The following is a 7,630-nucleotide window of genomic DNA, read 5'->3' as shown; positions in this document are numbered from 1 at the left end:
TAACAGTGGCTAGAATTGTATTTGCAAAAAATTGGAAAAACAAGAAAATACCAACGCAGGAAGAAGTTATTCAGAAAATAATGGAATGTGCCGAAATGAGCAAATTGACATTTGAAATTAGAGAACAAGAAGATAAACAATTTTATAAGATATGGGATTTATTTTATCAATGGTTAGACAAAAAGTGTAGAAATGAAATATGCTAGAGAATTCTACAATTGTCAGCCTCTGCTTCCCTGGTGCTTTTCGGCTGCCATTGAAACAGGGAGGGGGGCATGGTATTTGGGAGGGGAATCATTATGTACTGGAGGATTGTTATTAGGAGCTGTCCTGACTATCTATCTGCGCATGTGGAAGAAGGGAGTTTCCCGCCAAGGCCAACTGTCCAGCATTCCACCCTGATGATGTTTTTTGAAGACATCTCCCACCTGACGATTGGGTGAATTATTATTGGGCTATGAAATGGGGTGCCAAGGGGAGGGGATTGAATTATACATGATATTCATTGTTTTCGCGACAATTTACTCAGACTCAGATTTGCTTTGCTACTCATCGTTTGTAATTAGTAAAAGTACACTTAATTCTAAGCATGGAGTTGAGTGGTTTCTTTTTTGATTATTAAATGAAGGAGCACCTGACAACAATACAAAAATAATGGAATAATACAGAATATAATATAAAGATGTACTACTACTAGATGGAGTTAGGATGATTTAATGAAATGCCATAATATAAATGAATTCAAAATTTAGAATATCTTGCATAAAATGAAGTAATTTTTTTTTCCTATACATTTTATTTATTTCATTTTCATTTTCATTTTATACAATCACTTATATACTGTGCGTAAAAAAAAGAGAAAAAAAAAAAACCCAACATGACACTTCATTCCCCCATACACCCTCTCTTCTCCCCCTCCAACTTTCATTTCACCCCTCCAGCATTCCCCTCTTCTACTTCCCTTCCCCCTCAGACATCTCCCTCTCCCTCCATCTCACCCTCCTTACATTCCCTCTCACTCCCTCTTTACTTCTCCCTCCTCTTTCCCTCTTCTCCTCGCTTTGGTGTATCCATACATTTCAGTTTGTTTTTTTTTTTTTTTTTTTTAAAAAAAAAGAAAGGAGAAAAAGAAAAAAAGAAAAAAGAAAAACGAGCCGCAGTATACAAGTGAATTCTTATTGTTCTAAGAATTGAAACTGTAATTCCACCCTCCCCCCTCCCCCCTATAATCCCCCCTCCCTAACCCCCTTACGGCTTCGCAGGTCCCATACCCGGCATAATTCTTTAACAAGCATTTGAGTATAATAAGGCCAGCTAACTTTAAAATTAAAAAAATAAAATAAAAGTAAAGCCAAAGAAAGAAAAAAAAAAAAAGAGAGAATAGTAAAAAATACAAAATAAAAAAAAAACACACACACACACAAAAAGAAAGGAGAAACAAGAAGGGTCAATAAACCCACTACGTTAACACAGCTTCCCATTATCTGTAAATCTTAAACAATGTTGCTCATTCCAAATTTCGGTTATTTTACTACTTGCAGGGTTTCAAACTGTATTAGAGCCAGGTAAGTTGATCAATTAGGATTCCCCAACTAAAAGTCTCATTGCTTTGTCTATCTATTCAGACCTTTAATTTATCTCTTTTTTATCCGAATATCCAAACCTTTCTATAAAACCATTAAACTCAAGTACTTCTTTCATTTTTCATTTCCAACACCTCCCTTTCTATCCTTACCCACCTCCACATATAAATTTTTTTACCTTCCACCCTGCCTTTATCCATATCCACATATATATTTTATCCGCATCCATTGCTCCTCCCATATTTACTCCACTTTCCTGAAGACTCTCCGACCAATCTTTCTTGACCTTATATTGAAATAGCAACTCAAACAAACATCAGCTTGCATTCTAGCCCCAGGTAGTCTAATTAAGCTTTTGCTACCCTTCCCTCTCCCACGCGCCTCCCAACTCCGTTCGTCCCAGACCACAACTCAAAAAGATCGCAATCTCCGCTCTCCTCGCCTAGAAAAATAATTCATGCGCAATTTGAGTTAGAGTTCAGACAAATCTTATATACAATATGTGTCCACAATCAGCAACGCTTCTTTCAGTCTCCATGTCTCATCATCGATATACAACTTTTCCATTTTATCCCAGACGGAAATCATAAAGCTTTAAGAACATCGCTAAGTCTTTATTCTTTAGTCTTCTGCCCTTCCGGAAGAGGAAAGCAACACCCTCCGCCTTGTAGCCACGTGTCTCGCTGTTTGTCTTCTCCTTCTCCTTGTCTCTCTCCAGGTCCGGATGAATCAGGAAGTCCCGCCTTCAGGGTCTCGTAGTAAAATTCTCGGGCTTCACAGACAGAATTAATGCGGTGTTTTTGGTTGCCAAATGTAACTGTAATACCAGCTGGGACTTCCCATTTGTATGGAATCTGAGAATTTCTGAGTTCTTCGGTTAAGAAAGCGTACTCTCTCCTTGTTCTTAATATTTGAGATGGTATCTCTTTAAAAACAATCAAGTCCTGTCTATCAATTCTCAACCTCTTGCTGTAAAGCCTCTGTATTATCTCATTTCTGGATTCCCTTGTGGTAAAGTATATAATTATGTCCCTCGGAAGCTGTCGCTGTTTTGCTACCCACGAATTCTGGCGGTAAATTCTTTGAATCTGCCAATCAAAGTTAAATCCCGGACTTCCCACCAAGCGGCTGAAAGCCTCAAAGAAGATCTGTTTCAAATTCTCCTGTTGGTTTTCACGCAATCCTCTAACTCTTATGGCAAAGGCAGTCTTATTATAATTTATCATGACAAGTTGTTTTTGAGCATTTTCAATTTCCTGTTGTAACGTTTGAATTTTGGATATCAAATTAAGATTAGTTTCTTCCAAAAGTTCCAATTTGTCCTCCGTTTCAGCAATATAATCTGTCATGACTGTCATTACTCCGATCATATCCTTCTTTGCCTGAGCAATTTTAGCATCAAATTGATCATATAAATCCGATATCAGTTGATTAATTTCCTGTCTGAAATCATTAAGCGTTTTGAGAAGAAATTCTTGTGTTAACAAATCTCCCGTGGAGGGTGTAGGAGGCAAGGGTAGCGGCTTCATAGCAGTTTTTGGAGATATGTTATTAAGGAAGCGCTTCTGTTTAGATTTGGGAGCCATTCCAGAGTAAAAATAAAAGACAAGCAATCAAGCGAGCCAAAAATCAAAGTCTCTGCTCCCCTCAGTTAATCTTTTAGCAATTAGTACGGAGAAGCCTTCAGGAGGGTAGGGCTGACTAAGTACGTCACATCAAACACAAAAGCTACGAGATCGCCATCTTGTGACGCAGCTAAAAAAGAAAGGGAGCCTTTTGCGAAATTGAAGCTGGTATTTTAGATAGTAATAGAAGAAATTCCTCAGGAATGGTCCCCGCCCGGATTGACTTTTAAATAGCTTAGCTTTGTCCTGGGGGGGGGGCAATCTGCCTAGGGCTGCAAAAAAGGCAGCGCGGAAAACTGGCCGGAGTAAAGGCTCAGCTAATGTTGAACCTCTTCTCCATTCACAGCAAAAAAAAGCTATGAATTACAAAGAGATCCTAACGACTGACCTTCTCCCTGCCCCTTTCTGCCAGAAAGGGGAGATATCTATAGATCTTATAAGATATACAAACCAGAATCCTGACAGGAGCTTCGTTGAGCTCCCGACGGCGGCAGGCTCCTCCCCCCGAAGCCAAAATGAAGTAATAATGGTTATAGTCAAATAAATGATTAACAATGATAATAACTTATACATATATACTAGATTGATAATATGAGATTTCATACAAATTGTAAGTGAGGACTATGGAGAGGATGCACAAATGTTTTGTAACCAACCGACACAATGTATGCAACTGGAAGATGGTTTTATGTTTTATGTTTTGTCTGTTTGTTCGCCTAAAAATTAAAAATTAAAAAAAAAAGAAAACTCAGGAAGTTGAAAATTGCTCTTACTCCCACTATTGTTTTGCCCATATGTGGTCATTCTGTTTATTTCTTTAGGGAAGTAAATATTGACAGAGGAAGATCCAACCGATCAGAAGTTGTCTGCTATTATACACAACTTGCAGACTACCATTTCAAATGTAGTTCAGTTGTTCAAGATTTCTGTGGATTATATTTACTCAAACCATATTTATTATAGCAGTGTTGCCATTGGTAATGGAAGGACAACTCGGAGAGAATGTCTGCCCCAGTACTATTATTACAATAATAAAAAAGAAGAAAATACTATAGAAAGTGGAATGTGAGAAAATAAGGTACTTTTTTTTGCTGAGAGGCATCTTCAAAGTAGAAACATCAAATCTTTGGAGAAATACTATCAGTGGAGCCTGAGTTTTAGGCTTAAAAGTATGGGTTTTTAATTGTGGATTTTTAATGTTGTATGCTGCCTGGAACTGTGAACAAATATCTCTCAATCGTTTCAAGAAAGCAATGCACCAGACAAATAAACCAAGGCATTCAAGCATTCTTTAAAAATAAACAAATCGTGTAGGCTTTGTTCACTGATTCTGGGAGGTGAGAGTTTCAATATTAGTTTAGGAGTTGGTATACCATCTGGTGATCCCGCACAGAAAGATAGCTCCATCAGAGTATCACAATAATTCCAGAAGAAAGTCTTGGATATGCCTTTGGTTTGGACAAAGGACACAAGGAGGAATTAAATGGGAATTGGCTCAGTTATATTTCCTGGAAGGAATCCCTCAAGAGCATGAAATAAAGGTGATTTAAACTGCTTAGGCCTTAGGCTTTACCTAAAAGGAGGAAATCGTTCCTGTTGTTGATTCTTCCCCTCAGCTGTTCCTATGGTAAATGAGAAAGAATTCCTAGCATTTGGCTAAGCTTGGGGGAACTGTCATGAAAGGATGGCAAAAATAACCCAGAAAATAGAAAGAGAAGAGGAAGAAAGGACAGAAGTGTGAAAGATCAGCAGGGAGGGTATCAAAAAAGTGAAAGTGATGCCTGCAATCATATGATTGAAGCCAACCTTCTTCTTTAGATGTATCACATGCCTGATATATGCAAAAACATGGGAAATTGCCAGCAGTCACCAGCTTGATTTTTTTGCCTCCCCCTCTAGAGAAATATAAAACAGAATTAAAATACTGATGACTCCAGGATGAAATGTGCAAAACTCAATGGACTTCTATTTTTAATGTGGCTTTTGTGGAGGCTAACGCAGGGGTGAAATCTACTTACCTTCGCTACCGGTTCGCAAATGTGAGCGTACGCACCACCTCTGTGCATGGCCAGGACCTTCAGTCAAAAACAGATGTGATGGCGCCTGGGCAGGTGGGCAGAGCCTGCTATCGAGCATGCCTGAAAGGTAAGTAGAACAGCAGGTGGGGGAGGAGATCCTTCTTTCTAGCTAATATAAATTGCACGTCCCAGCTGATCGTCAGAAATACCAATTCACCAGAACCAGTAGCATTTTTTTACTACTGGTTCGGGTGAACCGGTAGCTTTTTTTACTACTGGTTTTGGCGAACCGGTCCAAATCAGTAGCATTTCACCCCTGGGCTAACGAAGTCTGAATTCCTATGATTTCCATAAAGAAGGGGAAGCCCAGTCATCTGCAACATGCTTGGAAATTCAGATTTTTAGCAAGCTAGTAAAAAGAAGCTGTTAGATCCAGTAATGGATAGGCACACAAAGGCTAGCAGTAACAACAGCTCTTTATTGAAAGTGAGAAACATCTGGCAAAGATGAGTCGGACAGCAGCCCTTTTAAAGGGGGCTTTCAGACCCTTCCACCAAGGACCAGAGGACCTTGTTGGGAACCACTGTTGCTGGGGTGAATATCTAACAGAAGCCCTGTTAGTGTAGGATACTGGCGGAAGAAGAATGAAGGGGCGATCCACTAGCCTACAATTAAATTCTGCACTACCCAGAAAACTTCTTTTTTTGTGGTCAACAAGTTAACTAAGATGGGAGGTAGCAGAGCAGTCCTACTTTGCTCACCACCATGGAATTTGTTCTCTCTTAAAGTCTGATGATTTCTTGAGTAATTCAAAGGATGACAATGAAGAACATCATCTCCATGGACCCTACTGAGTATTGAGGGGATGGGAGGGAAGGAGGGAGAACAATTAACAGAAATATGCATTGTATTCTTAAAAAGAGCTGAAGAAAAAAAGGCTGTGGGTATCAGACTCACTCAGGAATCTCCAAGTTAATGCAACAATCATCATCACACAACTCCTCTGCTTCTAACATTTTGTGACTCATATAGCACAGCTTTCCATTCAGCTTTCTCCGTTATATAGAAGCAGGATACTTTTGCACTAGGGAATGGCTGGAATGTTTTTCATGCCAACTCTCAATCATTTATAAACCGATTCAAACCATAGATCCCTCTTTTGCAATAGAGAGATACTTATTGATATTACCAAATTCAATGACTCGCTGTGGAAATCTATATGGATTGAATATGTTGTGTAATATAGTATACTACACAGTATTATTAGTAATTCATATTGAAATAAAGCTGAAATGGTTCCCATCATTACAGTGGCTCTTTGTTACCCCAAGATAGTTCCATTTCTGTAGTTTAGAAAAGTGCAGTAGCAATCAGGTAACCATATTCAATAATACAGCAATAATGAAAAGACCAATGTAAAAATGTTAGCTCTAATCCGCCATCAACTAATTAGTTCATATTGAGCTGTTATGAGCACTGTCTGTATATAGAACAGAAATTTTGCATTTATGTGCAAGCGTGACAAAGCTAAACATGAATATCAGCATTTGGAGATAAAAGAATATGTGGGGAAAATAATCAGACAAGTAATCTACAAACAATTTGGAAATAAATCCAATTTAGAAAGCCTTACTTCACAATAGGTATGTAGGTGACTTGGAAAATTACAATACAAGCTGTATCTTTAAAGGTATTTGGCAAGGTTAATGTATATGCAAGTGCAATTTTACCTTCCAATAATTACTTTTCTTTGGGTTCCTTAATATTCATACTTCTTCTTTCCACCAGGTAGGATCCCACAATGCAGCTTCCTATAACAAAACTGTAAAATGCCCTAAGACAAAGTGCATAAGAAGATAGAGGTATGAATACAGATACACACACACAAACACACACACACACACACAAACTTCATAAATAAATCCAGTTGATTGAATAACTTAAAATTAGCCAAAAGCACAACTATGAAACAAATTGTATATATTTAAAAGACCTTTTAACATGCTCTTAAACAAGACTTTACATGTCAGATGTTTGCAATATCCACCAGACACCATTCATACATGCATTATCAAAATTAAAATACCCCAAATGAGGCCGAATGCACTTGTATGCTTGTTTGAGAGTTAAGAAAATGAAAGTTGCCTGAATGAGATGAAACTACTCAAAAGCCTCTGACAAAAGCTTAATGCTGAATTCAGTGGGGCTTAATAAAGGAGAATATTTGTAGTTCAGGGTTGATATGAGGGAGTCCTTGGTGCTCTCTCGAGCTTGGTTGTTTTATTGCAGGCATTTCATTACTAAAACTAGATTACCTAGTTTGAGTAACATCTCCAAGTAAACCAAGCAAAAACCAAGGATCCTTCAAATGGGGCTTATTTCTAAGGGAAGATCAAGTATACTG

The sequence above is a fragment of the Thamnophis elegans genome, chromosome 1 (assembly GCF_009769535.1).
Source record: "Thamnophis elegans isolate rThaEle1 chromosome 1, rThaEle1.pri, whole genome shotgun sequence".
Lineage (NCBI taxonomy): Eukaryota > Metazoa > Chordata > Lepidosauria > Squamata > Colubridae > Thamnophis > Thamnophis elegans.
This window is presented reverse-complemented; position numbering follows the sequence as displayed.